This window comes from Phycodurus eques, chromosome 10 (genome assembly GCF_024500275.1).
Source record: "Phycodurus eques isolate BA_2022a chromosome 10, UOR_Pequ_1.1, whole genome shotgun sequence".
Lineage (NCBI taxonomy): Eukaryota > Metazoa > Chordata > Actinopteri > Syngnathiformes > Syngnathidae > Phycodurus > Phycodurus eques.
In genome coordinates this window covers 25,863,766-25,882,010 of record NC_084534.1, presented here as the reverse complement: position 1 = coordinate 25,882,010, position 18,245 = coordinate 25,863,766, and the positions used below count along the sequence as shown (strand labels likewise).

General features: G+C 43.4%; 1 protein-coding gene across 2 annotated transcripts in view; it reads left to right on the top strand.

Moving 5' to 3' along the window:
* The first annotated feature begins 360 nt into the window (after positions 1-360).
* Positions 361-18,245, top strand: part of tafa3a (TAFA chemokine like family member 3a) — a 77,513-nt gene continuing 59,628 nt past the window's right edge. Inside the window, exon 1 of one of the 2 annotated variants that reach the window (XM_061687846.1) lies at positions 361-727. The gene's annotated coding sequence lies outside the window, so the exon portion shown is untranslated. Of the gene's footprint in view, positions 921-18,245 lie in introns of both variants that reach the window. The other variant, XM_061687845.1, reaches the window with a different exon arrangement.

Genomic DNA, 18,245 nt, shown 5'->3' with positions numbered 1-18,245 from the left:
TATGATACGTTATGATGTGTTAACGGTATGTTAACAATACGTCACAATGCAATATGCACCGGTAGGATACAATAGTGTAATAGCAAAGGTAAGGAAAGGTAAGATAGAATACGTTGCAATATGAGATAAGAGTGATCTAAATGTTTGCGCTGTGTCTCATCGAACCAAACTGCTGTTTCACTCACCCAAACAAAGTGAGGGTGTTGTCACATCCTCCTCCTCCTCTTCATCATCATCATCATCATCATCATCATCATCATCACGTCAAGCCGGGTGAGGTCAACTCAGCTTCCACCCTGACGCCGGTACCGTCCATCGCCACTGGGGGGCACTGAAGCCCCGGCGCAGACGCTCCCTGCTGCTCGGCGCCACAGAGCGATGACACCGGCGTCTCTCCCCAATCCTCGGACACCTCCAGTCCAAAGCATCCCTCCGATCGGAGGAAACGCAGCTCAAAAGGAAAATACAACCGCATCTAGTGCGCAGGATGGAGGATTTTTGTTTTGAGAAAAAAAAAAAGAAAAAAAAATGACTGAAGGAAGGTCGGAAGCATGCGAGACGGCTCGGCGTGTGCGCAAGGAGCTCGGAAGCAGCCGAAGATAAGAACTTGAGGAGCTGCAACTTTTATCGACTTTCAGGTCCACTCGCTTCCCTCTCGTATCCATCACACTTGTGCGGACCGCTGGGCTGTTTGCGCGCGTCTGGACACAGCACAACAACGCAAACTGTGCGTATTTGTGTGTGTGTGTCTGTGTGTGTGCGGGTTTTTTTGTACACTGAGGTTATGTTTTGTGGAGCCGAGGGGAAATTGCTTCAGCTAGACCAACAAGAAGAAGATCAAGAAGATGTCCGGCTGGGCTTTGTGGTTGAAAACTGAGAAAAAAATGAAATCTCGGGATTAACTGACAGCACGACGACAGGTAGGATCCGTCTCACTCTTAATTGCAACCTATGAAGATCATCCAGGTGCTATTTTTACATTTTATTTATTTATTTATTTATTTATTTTTTGGGGGGGGGGGGGGGGGGGTCTGTCACGAAAATGAATCGTATTACTAATAACATATGTTGCCCACTCATAGTCATGAATCCAATGACGAGGATATGCTGCATGTGGTCTTGCAAGGTGGATTTGCAGCATCAGCATCTTTACATCATTTCGGATGCACGGTAAAGGCTCTTCTGTCTCGCCTGCACCACATCCATGTTGAGCGGACGCAGGGCACAAGTTGCGACGTGATCTTCAGATCAAACGGCAGGAGTGTGAAAAGCCCCCCTCCCAATCCCCCACCCACCCTTTCCCCTCCCTATTTACAGCTATGTTTCTCATCGTCCTTATAGCAAAAGCTGCACATGTTTTTGTCAACCGCGACATGATGCACAAGATGACATCCCATATGTGCATCTTTCATCACAAAGCACAGTTGTTGCTCAGGGATGCTTTATGGGTTTACTCCCAAGCGACCCCGGGGGGAAAAGACCCCAACAACTTCAGTTTTCACATTTCCACCGGTTGGTACTATTCCGTACGGCATGCCAGCGATTGAATTGGAATTCCCGAAAAGGTTTAACGTGACATCACACAGTTGCTTCTTTCACGCATACAGTGGACCCCCGTTCGCTGCGAGAGATGCACCCACCTGCTATGGGCGAAAAGCTGCAATATAGAGAGACCAGATAAAAACTCAACAACACCCACATGCTGTGAACAGATTTAAACTGATTAAAACACACTTTTGAAACACATTGTGCATTTATTTTACAACTACGTTACGATACAATAAGTTACATTATAATACAACAGATAACGTTATGTTACGATATGATATGTTATGTTATGTTACAGTATGCTATGTTAAGATACGTTATGTTACGGTACGTTAGGTTACGGCATGTTACGGTGAGGTAAGTCATGGCATGTTACGGTACGTGACATTACGACATCTTACGTTGAGGTATGTTATGCTATGTTATGGTAGCTTACATTGTGAAATGTTACGTTACAACAGCGTTACGGTATGTTACATTACGCTACGCCACGTTACGGCATGCTATGTTACGGTGTGTCACGTTACGGCACGCTACGTTACGGTATGCTACGTTACGGTATGTTACCATATGTTAGCGTATATTACGCTAGCATACGTTACATTACAATAATGATAACAATAAAAAAAATGGTAGGATTAAGGTTGTTACATTTTTCCGATTTTTAATGATGAGGTACCATACGCAACGTTTTGTTACATTCCAATATGCAACAATATGTCACAATTTATTATAGTGAGCTAAGATACATTACATCACTGTACAGCGAGATAGGTCATGATTATAAGTAATGTTCCGTTACAATATGATACATTACGGTGTACTTTACAATTAGTAACGACTTGTTATGAGGATGCTTCAAACATTTACAATGATTAAAACACTTTAACACATTATGAACATATTTAAACACACACAAAAACAAATGGTAACAATGAAGTGAAAATACTGTACATCTTCTCGTGTGAGTGAATTAGTGTGCCTTTAAGAGGAAGGCCTTGGTGGGTGTGGCTTGTGATGTTGGCCAGTCCGCTTGTGAGTGTCTGGATGTAAGCTGTGGCTGACAGAAGCTCCGGTGTGAGTGTGCTCATGTTGTTCGCGGACGATCTCCCTGCATTCAATAAACCGCCGAAAAGCGGCATCGTAATTGTGGCTCCCCTTTCCCACACGCGAGGGCATCGCAGTGAGAAATGCAGTGAACGAGCCCTACCACGAATAGAGGAAATCTGAGACTAATGGACGCCCTCTTATTAGTTCATAATTACATGTAGATGCCACAAGATGGCAGCAAAGCACTACTGTTGTCTAAACGAAGATCCTCAACTCACTTCAGCATAGGTCCTTGGCAGCAAGACGCCACACGCTAGAGTTCTCTAAATATTAACACAACCATATTGGACATGTATTACTTGAAATGTACATGAAATAAGAAAACAGATATTGGCATAAAATTAGAATTGGACTTGCAGTGTAAATCCGGCCCAAGCAGCATCCCACAATCGGGTAAGAAAATGATATCAGCGTTTGACACATATTGCATGTAAGAAAGCAACGATTGCTTTTAACACGACAAGGCTGGAGAAATGAGTGTCAGGTGTTGAACGTCGCTCCCATGTCCACGGATTGTGGAATCCCGTGTTGGATTCGTGATCATAAATATTGAACAGGTTTAAAGGGGTCGGGAAAATTTCTATGACCGGCACTGAATGTTTGGCGAGCAGATCAGCGGGAGGCGGAATCACTCTTAATACATCTCACAGTATAGGATAATAATCCAGGATAAACCTTCAGACATATCCAATCATCAGCCATTTGCTGACTTTGATCAGTAGCGGGGAGTCGAGGTCAAATTTGTCCCGATTATCGGTATCTGCTTAATATCCGGCTCACTTGTCTCCAGTCAGGTGAATGACTGCTTTTTAACGCCATCCATCTTTTCGCCAGACACAATTTGGAACACAGAGGACCTTTGAGACCAGCCCCAGCGTACAGAGTTCTATTTCAGGGGGTGGGGCGACTCCACCAGATGATTTGAAGCCTTGTCAGTGACAGTTGTATTGTCTACAGAAGCCACGAACGGGATTTGCATGATCCTGTCTCCCATCCTCGTGTTCAACTTGTTCCTGTAACTGCCCTTCATCCTTTTTGACAACTGTTGTGCGGTCAGCTGTTTTTATTCCCCCTGCTTGTCCGCTCTACCGCTCCCCTCAATTAGCGCTATCATCGCATTTCATCCTGCGGAGAGCGCATGGTAATAACCTTACACGCCTATTGCGGGCTGATGCAATTCAGCGGTGATTAATTGAAGTCTCCTCGGAGAGTCCGAGGAAGCGTAGATCTTTCCCTTTCTCCCCCGGCCCCTCGCCCGCCCGCCCCTTGCCTGACAGGAGCGCCATTATATTGTTTTATAGTTCGCCATCAGTAGCCCTTGAAGCTGCCTGCGGCCCACTGTTGTCCTGCGGGCGTTTATTGTGCCCCGTTATTGGCAGGCGTTGCTGACAGGCGGCGCAAAGGCCACCCTGGGATTAGCGGAGATGGGAGCTCAGTGACAGCTAGTGAGCGACATCAGGAACTGGAGTCGGGTTGGCCGGTTATGGTGCAGTGTGAGCGTCGGGGTGTCAGTTGTGGCCGACAGCAGCTCCTTGCGAGTGTTCGCATTTTGCATTTATGCGTTTGACCGTTTGTCCCGGTCAGTAAACAGCTGAAAGTGAAAGGTTGACTGTGGCTCTCCTTGCCCACATGCCAGGGGATTACGGTACCTTAAACCATTCCCTGCCAGCTGTTTTCAAAGCAGCGTCCGAGTTCCATCATGTTGGCATTTCTTACCGTCATAATCGATTCACCCCGTTATCTTTGTCTTCTATTCAAAAGCTCTGCTGATCACAAATCCAAAGCGATGCAATGCTGCCATCTACAGGGAACTTTTAATCACTACAGTGGTTTACAAAGGTGAATTTCACAGACAAGCTGGGCGAGACTCTCGTCCACGCCCACCTGTTCAGAAACGTACTTGGCAAAAACGTACGTTGGTGGCCGGAAACGGTTCGATTCCAGTTGAAGAATATAAACGTCCACAGTAGTGAATGAAGTTATTGCTACATTTTTTTCCACACTTCAATCGAGCGGTGGCGGTCTGAAATTTACGTGAACTCCAAATTCAGGCTCGCAACACAAAGCAAAAACATCGAAAAAGCGAGTGAGTTGGGGCACTCGTAAGTCAAGGTACCGGTGTACATAAAAAGATAACTTACAACATCGTCTGGACCGCCTGTAATACAGGTTATATGATGGTGACAGTTTAGGCAGTGTAAAAATGTAACTATTCCAGATATAAATAATATTAGTGGGAGATCTTGTTCAGAAGGCAGATTTTTAATTTGACAAGATGGTTGGAAGCACCTGTATGTACGCTGACTAATACAGCTGTCTCACAAGGTTAACATTTTCAGTCATTGGCAAACACCTAAAAAAAAATAAAAAAATAAAAACAATTTCAAAAAAATCAGCATTCAGACAGGAAAGACAGCTCGGCCATTTGCAAGTTTGACTTTTTAATAAGCAACCTTGACGCTACCAACAGGCGTGCCCGAGCCTGTCTGAGGCTGCTTGAAATGCACGAGCCACCTGGTGATTTCCACAAGACGATGATGACGAGGAGAACGGCGAGGATGAAGAGGCTCGTCTGGAGTTTTTCAGGAGCCACCGCAGGCTGTATTTGTGTTCTGCGCCGGCTTGCCGCACGCGATGTCAGATCAATAGTGTGTCACGTGTGTGTGTGTGTGTGTGTGTGTGTGTGTGCGTGTATGTTGGCGAGCATGAGACTAAAACAATGCGTGCATCAACTCCATCACCTAAGGTGAGTACACACCAGATGCATCTCCCTACATTTGAATATGGTAAAAAAAAAAAAAACACAATTTTTTTATTTCAGCACAGTGTTCCCTTAGCTTATTGCTTTATTGAGCATGCGCTCAACAGTTGGTTGATTGATTTATTGGCGAAGTCTCTAAATTATTTTGGGCGTTTATTTGCTTGAACCAAGCACATCAGCCGCATTTGTGAGCCAATTATGATCATCCTTCCCGAGACTGTTCGTCACTCTCACAGCAGTTGAGAGCAATAAAAAGTCGGCCTATCTAGCCACACGATTCTGCCCGATTTTAGAGCACTCCGAGACTGTCTACGTGGAAGTGTGTTGGTAGCCTAATGTGTTTCGAAAGCACTTTGTTCCACCTCTCGACGCCCCGTCTCCAGCTGCCAGGGCGAATCCGGCGGCCGTTTTAAGGGGAAATTGGAAGGCCTGCCGTAGCGAACAAGAGCAGCGTTGTGGCACTTCCTCACGACGAAGAGGAGGGGGAGGAAGAGCACATGGCGCGTTTTATAGACGCCATTTAAGGGAAGCATGTCCGCGATGGGCCCGGCTGCGATGAAGTCTAACCGCTGACAACAAAAAAAAAACACAACAAAACAAAACATGAACACAATAAACAAACAAATTGGTTTCCTGGAAGCCAGCAGTGTCCCGCTCGCTCACTCATGCAGCCTGACGCGGCAATCTGTTTCGACCCCCTACTTCGGAGATTAGACTCAGAGAGGAAGGCACAACTCCATCTCTTATTTATTCATCCTAATTTGCAGTGTCTGCTGGTTTGAGGGTGTGTATGAGACTGCATGTGCGTGTGAGAGAGGGCGAGAGCTGGACTGCAGCAGCGTCTCCAAAAAGGTTGCGTGTCTAAGGCGTCTATAGTCACGTACTTGCATGTTAAAACGGCACCGATTACTTTTATTTACTGTGATATTTTCACACCGATAATGTCACTGCAATTCAGTAAACTATTTGTGTAACACCCTAAGATGCCACACGATGGCGCCAAAGCCCTGGCTAATAGGAATGTAGCAATCGTGTCAAGGAAGTTTTTTTTGAGTGATACAGTTTGACTGCGAGACGAGCTTTGCATTTCGGGGAGGAGCTAGGTTTAGCCTGGGTTGTTAGTGGAAGTTACGGGTTAGCTTTTGTTGTGTTGTTGTTGTTTTTTTGGCCAACTTCCTGGTTGATTTCACGTTCATATTCACACCTATGGACAATTTTGAGTCTTCAATGAACCGAACATTCATGTTTTTGGAATGTGGAAGGAAGCCAGAGTACCTGGCGAAAACCCAGGCATCGCAAACACAAGAATTCCTGAGCTGAGACTTAAACCCAGAACTACAGAACTGTGAGGCAGACATGTTAACCACTATCACGCTGTGCTGCATCTCAACAAATTCTCTTTGCAAGCGAAAAAGACGTGTATGAAGCCAACGTTTGGGTCTTGATGTCTCGTATCATGTCGACACTGTGAAAGAAGCCGCTCAAGGGCAGCGGCAGTTCACGCTTCACTTTCATCTTTTGGAACCAGCCTCCTCCTCCTCGTCTTCCTCCTCCTCCTCTTCGTCTCGAGCTGGTACACAATGGACACGCTCTTTGAGTGCAAACGCAACATTTCACTCTTTCATCTTATTTTTCATTTCCGCCTGATGAATGTTGTACTTTTAAAAGGGAGTCAACAATGGCTACAACGCGGAAACATTATTGTGTATTGCTGGGGCTGGTCCTTCTGGTTCGTCTGCATCTTCAACCTCATCCTCATCCAAGGTTTGGTTGTCTTTTTTCCGGTCGTCTTCGTCTTCTTCCGCTTTGGTGTCATCTTATGTCAGTCAGTCAGTCTTCTGCTTTGCCATTTTCTTTTTCTGCCTTCTCATCTTCTGCTTTTTCATTCGCTACAGAATGGTTTTGACCAAAAATGGTAATTGATAGCACGCTAATGCTAATCGCGATTGCTTACCGTTTAGCATGTAGCATTTTGCTGTGTCAAATTGTGTACACCAAATTTATACCACACACTTAGTAGCGACATATGCAGTCCATCTCTCATAAATAAGAATAAAATGCATGTTCGTCGTAAAAACACAGTAACAGTAATTCGATAAGTTATAAGTTATGCGATAATTCAATTAATAATCAATAGGGGAATCAATTCTAAAAATATTCAATCGTGACAGGCCTAGTTATCGAAACAATTTGCGAGCACTTTACTAAGCGTGCCAGTTTCCGAATTTTCACACATAAAGCGGAATTAAACATCTCGCCCGGGAAAAACAATTTACTTCTCCTGACCTTGCTGTTCTCGTTGGTCGTCTTCACACTCCGTCTTTCCTTCACACACATACACACACACACACACACACACACACACGCAAACGCACAAGGTCCCTGCGCAACAATATCACCAGCAGCAGTGGCAGAAGCGTGCGGCGGGATTAATTTCTCCTGGGCTTTGGACGCCGGTGCAAGAAAATAAAAGGGAAGGCAACTCAGGGGACGCGGTCCACATGCACCTCGGCTGATTCCCGCCTTCCAGCTCTGCTTTTCATCCGCACTTGGAGGTCGCCACACTTAATATATGCTCAATTGTTTACTCTCCAGGCAAATCTGCGTGGAGGAATTGAGTTGTTCCAATCGGCTATGTAGCAAATATTAGCTCCAGCGCTTACTTCTTCGAATAAAGCTCCACTTGTGTTAGTTATATTTTGTATGTTATTTTATGTATTTATTTTTTTTAGTGTATGATGATGTTTTCTCATTTAGGGACCTGATTGTCATTTTGGATGCATGGCCAGACCGTAATGTTTTTATTCCAACCTTTATGACTGTAATCTGCTTACGAGTGAGACGACTGTTATTGAATGAGCAGCTTGATGCGCTTCATGTCGTTCAGACACTCTAGGACAACTGAAGACTTTCTTTTTATTAGATTTTGGAGTGTCTCTGTGGAGAGTTTTTTTCCCCCCCGTCTATTCATGTTTGAAACAAGACATGATGGAAATGTAACTTTTTAATTGCTTGTACACAAATAGTCGGGTCTCTGGTGTGCCGGCCCATCCAACAAGTGGGAAATTAAACAACCGAGTACAATATTTTCTTTGCTAGCTTCCTGTTTCCAAAAATGTGTCTGTGAGCGAGCCATGAATTTAGCAAATTGTCAAAGCCACAGGGTAAGCGGAGCTGCAGTGTTAGCACAGATTAGAGTCGGAGTTGTCAGTGTTGGCTTCTGATAACCAGTCCATACTCAAATGTTTGTGCGAAGTTGTCAACGAGGGGATTTGGGTTATTTGTGTTTGCTGACGGGTCTCCTGCATGTGCCACATGCACAGATCTGCTACACTAATTGACAAGTGTAATTTAGCAGCTTGGTGACGAAGTGCTGTCTCCATGAGTGAAAATTAGGGAGGTTTGATACCACTTTTTTTTTTTTTCAGGCCAGGTGTGAGTCTTCACTCTTGAGTACTCACCAATACCAAGTACCGATACCACCAGTACTTTTGATACATAAAATGTCAATAAACTCAATGAGATATAATTGTGAACAAAGACCTTTCTTTCTAACACACAAGATGAAGAGAAGGAATGAGTCCTCCTTGCCAGTAGTCGGCGCCATGTCAGATATTTTTTGTTATTATTTATTTTAATGGTACTCGCCCATCCCTAGTGAAAATGTAATCAAATCTTATGGGTATGCTTAAATTAGCCAGCGGTGGGTTCATGCAAGCGACATTCATTTGCAGTGTGGACTCAGAGGGGTTAACATCTCCTGCTCTGGAGCGAGTCTCAGTCTCCAGAAGTCAAACAACAACTTTTTTTCCCCCCTTCCTTCCTTTGCTTCTTTTCTTCCTCCCTCCTACACTTCCTGCACTGTGATAGACGTAATCCTCCTGTTCACGGATGACATCTCCTCCCCCAGGCGCTAATTCATTTACAAATATTCAATAATTCATGTCACCGGCGCTGCCCCGGGCATCCTGCCGCTGGCGGGTGTGTCAGCGTGGGCACCTTTTGTGCTCACTAATTACGTACTATCTCACACCGAGGCGATGGTGTTTTTTTTTTTTTTTTAAAGCAGATTTAAGGTTACAAAAGTTGGAAACTTTACATGGGAATGAACCAGAAATCTGGAACGGCACAGATCCAGAGTTACTTTCAAGCAATGGCCAGACAATATTGTTTGTAGCATTAGATTGCAGAGGAACTGTGCTGCAGAACCAGCCACATCCCCCATAGGTCTGACTCTCCTGTGATCATGTTGGATGTCTCTGAAACATTATCGTGAGTGAGATGTTAGGAGTGATTTCTTCTTCCCAATCTGCTCTCAAAATGGGTTTGGCGCTGACAATTGTGAATGTAAAACCTGACATCTTGTTATTGGGAAGAGACTCGCGATTTCCGTTGGAGGTACGAGTACGCCGCACACTTTAAGAGCAGGAAGCAAAATGATAGAGCAGTGTGTTGCCTGAGGGATGGGGAATGGGCTTCTTTATTATAGCTACGACATGCCACAGGGCGAGGGTAAAGTAGGATAAAGAGTGCAGTAATTAAGAGCTGAAAATCACAGCGAGGGAGTTTCATTACTGACAAAAGATGACGAGGGGCCAGTGTGTAATTTTATTCATCAAAATTGACCTGTAGGAAACTCTCATTGGCAGTCTGTCAATGGTTTTGACTTACGACTCCTATTAAAACAATGAAAGCGACGGAGAATTTGAACGCATACTGGCGTCCGGCATCTTGCAACACGAGAGCGCGTATTTGATTGAGTCTTTTAATCACTCGGCCCTCGTTTTTGAGGGCACTTCATCCATTGGCGTGTTGAACTTTGCAACACCGCACTTAATTTCAGAGATGCGATGACATTATCTTAATAACGAGCTGCGGAATAAACAAAAAAGCCAAGTTGTAAATGTGTTAACTGTGCTGCTATAGCGGCGGAGTGTGGATATGTGTGTGTGTGTGTGTGTGTGTGGGGGGGGGGGGGGTTAGCTCAGCCTGCCTTGTGCCAGAAATCAATGGAGGAAATATAGAAGCAATTATTATGTGTCCAACACCCGCTGACAAAGTGGCAGCAAAGCGAGCCAAGGAGAAAACGCAGAATCAAGCCAAGAGCGCGGGTATGGATCTGGTGGGTCATATGAGATCCTGTTAGGATGCATGCGATCAATCACTTTTTTTTTTTTTTTTTCTCCCTTCCCCGTTTTATTATTACGCGACTGGAGCTGATGATTTTTGTGCGCCTTGTGAGGGAAAGCGTACCCGAGAAAGGTCATACCGCAGTGTCGAGTCCAAAGAAGCAAAATATATGTGTGTGATGCGTTAAAATCCTTATCGAGCTGCCTTCTGCACTCAGGTTGCCATCTTGCTGTGTGTTAGCATATGGACTGTTAGCATCCTAGCATTTAAACAGGTCTCATTATGTAAGAATAAATTGACCGCTCAGATGTCAAAGCAACAAAATATGAACTTTGGCTTTTCATCCAGTCTCATTACCCTTTTGAACTGCACTACATGTAAAATCCTTCTCAAATTGCATTGCTATCTTGCTGTATGCTCGTATAACAAATGACAGCATGTTAGCAGTGTACCTGACTACAGGGCAAGATGCACACTTATCAATCTGACCAATTGCATTCTGTAAAAAAGTTGCACTCTGGATAACTGTTAGTCAAGTATAGTAGCCTAATTGGCAGCATGTTAGCATTTTATACATCCCCATTGTTAGAATAAGTCATCTGTTAATACTGAGACATCAAAAAAATAAAGCCTTTTTCTGATCTTAAATGATGAACACGTTAGTATTTTATCCAGTCTTAATATCCTTTTGAACATTACTACCTGGCATGATGTAAAAACCATAATAAGTTGCCTAAGCATGATGCTACCTCACTATATCTTATACCAATTGTTAGAATGCTAGCATTTGAGCAGTTCTCAAAAGAAATGGAATAAAATTACAAAACACTCATCAGTCTGGCTGTGTTCCGCATTAGAGTTGTCTTCTGGGTAAATGTCAGCATAGCAACTGATAGCGTGTTAGTATTTCATCCATTTCTATCATAAAAGTTGCCACTGTTAATATTGAGAAGTAAAAACAAAACAATAACAAGGCATGTTAGCTTTACATCCTCTCCTTAGCCTTTTGAACATGACTAGTACATGACATGATGTAAAATCTCTATCATGCCGCCTTTCGTACTCCGTTAGCTATCCTGCTAACTGTTAGCATTCCAACTGTTGGCATGTCAGCATTTTGTCAATTCTCGTTAGAAAAAGTGCCAAGATGTTGAGTATGTAAAACACTTGTGTTCAGTCTTAAAGGTACAATCTAGATAATTGTAAAACAACATGGAATGGCTCCCCAGCACATTCCACAATGTTAGCGTACCGACGTTATGTTAGCCTTTAATCAATTCTCATTACAAATGTTACGTGACAACAAGGCAAGATTTGAAACACTAATCCGCCGAGGACATTTGGTTTCAAAGTCGCACTCTTGATAAGCATAGCATAGCAACCGATAGCATGTTAGCATTTTCTACACTTAAAGACACAATTTTCCAGGTTTTAAGCTTGTTTATATAATGCTGTACTAATGTATTTAAAATATATATATTTGAGCTCTTTTGATATTTATATCCTCATCGATCTCCCATGCCTGCCATTACCGAGTCTCAGAACTCCATCAGTCTCTTTCCGTCATTACTGTGCCGTCGGCAATCTGTCAATAAACGCCTCGCGGCAGGTGAGCTTTTGATGTAGCCTTTTTCCACCTCCAGCGAGGTTCCATTAGAAGCACAAGAAGTCCGCATTCAGCGAGGGAGTGACGGGAATGGGAAAGAACTTGACAGAAGTGGCTCCTTTGCAGCTTTAATGATATGACAGAGGGCACTTCTGGATTAAAATATGGCATATGTTGCCCAGCCCGGAGAGCCCCTGGGCCTTAGTGGGAGTGAAGGCTCGGTTATGTGAAGCGGCGCATTTTGCGGAGGCCGTCCTCTCCCCGGAGGAGCGTTTTCTGCGCTCGTGACAGGACATCAGCGGTCAGGGTTGAGGCGAGGAGGAGGAGAACACGTCGGGCTGAAATGAAAGGGTTCTAGCTCACTGCTAATGAACTGCGATGTGCGATGGGAGCTGTCAACTCTGAGAGAACAGGAGGTATTCATCATTCGAGGAAGAAGGACAAAGTTTGGGGATGGTGGTCAGCAAGTCACAAACCTTGACGCTGGCCTTCCTGGGTTTTCTATGGGTGCAGCAATCACCCACATATCCACCGTTCTCGATTAATGAATTCACCTACATGCGGTTTTTTGTGCTCTATTTGCAGAGACTGAGATGTCACACGATGCCGCCAAAGTCCTGTCTAAACAGGAAAGTAGTACATTAATTGGTGTCATGGAAGTATGTTGAAGTGATACATCTTCACTGAAAGACTAGCTTTGTCTGTCTGGGAGGAGCTAAATTGAGCCTGGGTCGTTAGTGGAAGTGACAGAGTGCATGTACACGTGCACCTAGGCTGTGCGTTCAAAAATGATTAAGAGTGCAAGGGTGTGACTTTGACCTGCGGCGGCGTCCACTTGGCGACCGACGTGATTTGTTGATTTGTTGGTGAACACACAAAAACATCACCGTGCTCTTGTGGAGCCACAAATGTTTCCCTGCTCTTCAGAATCCTCAATTATCTTCTCCAAGCATTCTTGCAGACCGTGCGTGCAGTTTCGAAGCAAGAACGCGACTCATTTTGAAACCGTAAGATGGTGGCGGAGGCAAATTTCAGGATGCCTCTAGTCAGTTCCCCACAGTTGTGAATGCTCAGCCATCTTACAGCCAAGTGTCCCATTTTCAAGCAAAAATCAATGGATTGTGATTTAGCATCTCGAACTTCACTCATCGGTGGATTTTTCAGCTTTGTTCTCACTGTCACAACATCATGTGCAAGCATTTAGTGAATGATCATACATTGAAGCCAGAACTTCACTGACTTCATTTAATCGTCTCGAGCTGGGTACACACATACCGATAATCGGGCCAAATTTCAGCCCGATTCCCCCCTTCTGTCCGAGTCCGAAAAGGCCCATTTGTCGGACGTCTCTAAAGGATTATCATTAGTGACTATCTTGTTGGATGAGGTGTGTTAAGAGTGGTTATTCTTTCTCCATGACCTCATCGAATATTTTTATTTCTTGTTGCATTTAAGAAGCAATGATGAGAAAAACCTATTGTGTAAAAACGTACAGTAATGTATCTGTATTTCTGCAGGCAACGGAAGTCGTGTTTTGTGCTGTAGTTTTTCACGCATGGCTGAGCGCAGCAGCTGTGTGTATTTTGAACGTTCTTCTTTTGGGGAAAGCAGGTGGCCCAGCGTGATAGATCATACGCGTCGTCGCCGGCTCGCCGGCTCGCCTTCTCGTTCTGGAGCTGCACGAGTCCCGTGGCGCCACCGTCACACCTTTCTCAAAACTCCGCCAGAAACAAACTTATTGTTGCACTTAACTGTTACCTACATGACCAGTGCATGATTTAAGTTGTATCATGTACTCAAAATCTGTATATTGTACAATAATTCAATCCTTGACTTTATTTTCGAATATATATATAGAATATATATATATATATTAATATAATTTGGTTTCTTTGTGGCATTTTTTTTATTACCTTAATATTTTTGTAATTATTGTCTTTTTTTTCTTCTTCACCAATTGGCTGAGAGTGCATTATGCAATTTCAAAAGCCTCATAGTGCAGGGTCCATTTTATAGAACCACTTTATTGTGAATTAGCAAACACTTTTCATAAAGAAAAAAACAATATTGCTTCATTGTATATATTTATATGTGTACTTAATTTTTTAAATCACTTTTATTCATTTATAGGTTTTATTTTTTGTTTTCATAGTACAGGGTCCATTTTGTAGACTCATTTGTGTCATCAAATACTTTTCATGGGGGGGGGATCACATTAATATTGTATCAGAGTTGTAGCTAATTATTTAATATATTTTTATGATTTATTATATTTTTTAAATTTCTGTAATATATATGGTTTTTTTTCTCTTGTTCATTTGGGGGCCATTTTGTGGACACTGATTGTGCATTAATAAATATTTGTAATATTAAATCGCTATTATTCATTTTTGTTGTTGTTTTCTTTTATGAAAGTTTTATTTTTCAGATTTCTAAATAAATAAAATAATTAGGGTCTATTTTGTAGACTCTTTTTTTTAAGCATTTTTTTGTGATGGATCTTAATCTTTCCAATTTCTTTCTTCACTATTTAGCTATTTGGTTTCTACTGCTTTAAAGTGCAGGGCAGTGTTGCATTTTTTTGTTTTGTTTTTGGCGGTTTTATTTCTAATTTCAGATCTATTTTTAATGATTGCAATTGTTTTCACTCACCATTAAAGCATTGCCAAAACAACACATCCAACGGAGGCCTCAGACTTGAATGTAGTTTTAAATGTGGAAAGTCTTTTAGCGGGCGTGTGCCATTTCCTGCACCTTGTGAGCATTGAGACTCACTCAAACAGAGTGATTGCCGGTGAAATTTATTTTTGATTGATTTTGTATTTTTTTTTTTAATGTGTACGTTCTCTCCTCGGTGCCCCTTCCATTTATTTCTCTGCCACTGATGCTCTTTCTTCCCAAGGAAAAGAAAAGAAAAGTAGAGGGCATTTCAGAGCTGAGCCCAGAGCAAACAGGACTAAAACTAATGAGAGTGTGGCTCTGTTTGCTGCTCCCTGCCTCTTGCCCCCTCAGGCATAACTCTCCAACCGCACACATGAGCTTTGGGCATGCAGCCCCCTCACTCATTTTCTTAATATATATATATATATATTAAAAAAAAACGGTTTTAGTCATCTGAACTTCGGATCCAGGTGATTTCCTCGTCCTGTTTGCTTGCTTCCACTGCAGCCCAGAGAAAGTGTGTTAAAATGTTATTATTAGCAGTGCAGTGACATCATCTCTCTGGGGGGGGCGGGGGGGGGGTTTGTGCGCTTCCCGACTGCTCAATTATTGCATTCAAATGTTTACAGTCCGCACACAGCTTGGCATCTACACGAGCGATAATGATGTGAAATAAATAAATACATAAATAAATAAATAAATAAACAGTTGGTTTGGAATACAAGAAAGGCGCAGCCCAAACAAACACTCGTTAGTCAGTCGGCGACATGTCGGCGCCGCCAAATTGCAGGTGGAGGTGGGAACAAGGGGAACTGTGGGTAATTGAGCTACTGTGGTTCTTTTTTGTCGCTACAAATCTGGACGCCGCAGTATTTTCTCACTTCCCGGTGTCTGCCTCTCTGGACTTTTTTGACATAATCTTTGACTCTCATTGGAAACGTTAATGTGGTCACCGATTTTACCGTCGCATTGACTCGACCCGACTGGGACAATACTCAAACAATTCTTTAATAGTGATGCTAAAGCCAATGCATTCCCCTTTTCATGGTGATGGTTTGAACTCTTCAAGTGCCGACAATTAGACATTTGCAGATAGCTTTCCCGCTACTTTACCATCACGGTTGTCTTTTCCCATCTATTTGTCAATATTTGTTTGAAAATACAACAAACTTTCATGTTTATTTAGACTTCTTCTCCCATGGAGTCCCTTTTAATCCCTGGCATGCCAGAATGACATATTTTTCTTTTCCTGTCCCTTTCTTCTGGGCTCTGTTTAATTCCTCATTTTCCGCTTCACCTCCCAGCCTCCCTCCTCATCGTCGCTACTCCAGCTTCATCCAGGGGGAACGAGCGCACGAGACCCCCGCCCGCCCTCCACACTCCTGGCCTCTGCCCCCGAGTGCGTTTACTCTTCGGCGACGTGCTCGAGCCCGTCGCTCCCTCCACATTCTCGGCTGTGAGTTGTGCTCCTCCACGCCGCTTTGATGTTTGCATAAAACGCGACAAACTTGTGCTCACAAATTGCATTTGCGCGCCGACTAATTTGCATCGAGTTGTTTCCTTCATCACCATAATGAGGAGCTATTTGCATGTATGCTGTTCCTTTTGGAAGAATAGGTTTGGAAAACTAAAACGATGGCAAAATGACAGACTGTTTCAGGCCAGTCGTCATATTTCGCTGTGCCGGGCAAGGGGTAAATAGCGCGCCGCTGGTTGCTGATTGGATGCTCGCTTCGATGCTGGTTTGAAGCAAGGCAAACCGCTTTTTTTTTGCCTGATTGCCACGAGGACCATAAAAACAGAAACCTTGGTCCTCTTTAGCAGCTTGATTAAACGTCACTGAGTTCCTCCTGCTGGGTCTTTCCTGATCAAAAGTCTCCAAGCCCCTGAAAGACACTCTTCATCTGATGAACGTTCTGAAATCCCAGCATAACATTTGGTTTTAGGTTAAAACAGTGGGACTACAGGCAGCAAGGTGCAGTCCTGGTAGCAGGTCTTTTGTAAGTCGGCTCATTGGATTGTTGAGGGCCAGCACTGTAAAGTGGTGCTTAGCATGTTTGCCTCACAGTGTGAACTTTGCATGTTTATGTGGGCTTTCGCCGGGTACTGTGACTTCCTCCCATGTTCCAAGAATCGGGCCTGTTCGGTTTATTGAGGACTACATCGTCCATAGCATTGTTGTCATGATATCAAAATTCTGACTTCACTCTATATCTGCATAAAATAGTTCGATATCCATAATGAAACGATACCACGAGAAAAACCTAAAACATCTGTAAAATGTCAACGTAGCTCCACAGCCGAGGATTTCATTTGTGTTACAGTAGCAGTTATTTGAAGATTTATAATTGCCATGCTATCGATGCTAATTTCCTTGAGCCTGTCCACGTTGTTTCGAATGAGATGTTAGCATTAAGCTAGTGGAATTTTGTTTGACAAAATGTTGTGGTTCGCGAGAACATTTTGATGCTTAATTATATTAAACAATGCTTTAGGTGTCAGATCCATGCAGTAAACTTCAACTGGGAGTTGTAGCATATTGTGGATTAGACTTTTGTTTTCCTTAGCTGCTGGAGGTGAGGTCCCTTCACGCTCGCCGTATTGTTGTGTTGGGGCCTGGAGGCAGGATAAAGTATGTTATCGTCGACCAGAATTCATTCTTTCCACGTACAAATACAAAACCCATTTTCAGGAGTGACTGATATACAGCTTGAAGGGAGGACGCTTTTTTACATCTTCCGACTCCCTTTGAACATGTAAACTGTGCTGAATGAGGACATCTTTTCATGTTATTTTCCTTTCTTTTAATTTTATTTTTGTTATGAATGACTCTGTTGTTTGTTTATATGTTCAATACAAATCAATCAACCGATCCATCCAAATCAAGAAGTACCTGTACCAAAAGTACGGAATATCATTTCTTTTTTGACGGCGAGGTATCGCAACACTTTTGTAGTATTGAGCAACCGAGCGATCCTAGTCCATAGGTGTGAATTTAAATAGTTATGCGTCTGTGTGTCCTGCGATTGACTGGCGTACAAAGTGGGATGATTTGATCCATGAATGGACCAATAACATTTGCCGGTTCAGTTAGAAAGGTTATTTAAACATCTTCATTGTGCTGTTCCCATTTTGACCTCATGCAACCAAGACGACGGCGAACGATTGTCCGACCGTAGTCGGCCATTGCGGGGCCTCAAACGGGTTGTTCGTGAAGGAAAAGTGGCCACTGAGCTTAGAGTGTCACACAGGGTCATCAGAAGGTTGCGACAGAGAGACTGGAAGAGTCACAGAAAGGCACAGAAGTGAGAAATGTTGCTATTCAGCTCTTGATTAGAGAAGAGTGAGTTGTGCAAAAGTACTGAAACACTGACGTGCATTCAAAAGTTTAGAGAAGGTCGAATGAGGTTCACCTGTAAAGGTCATAGT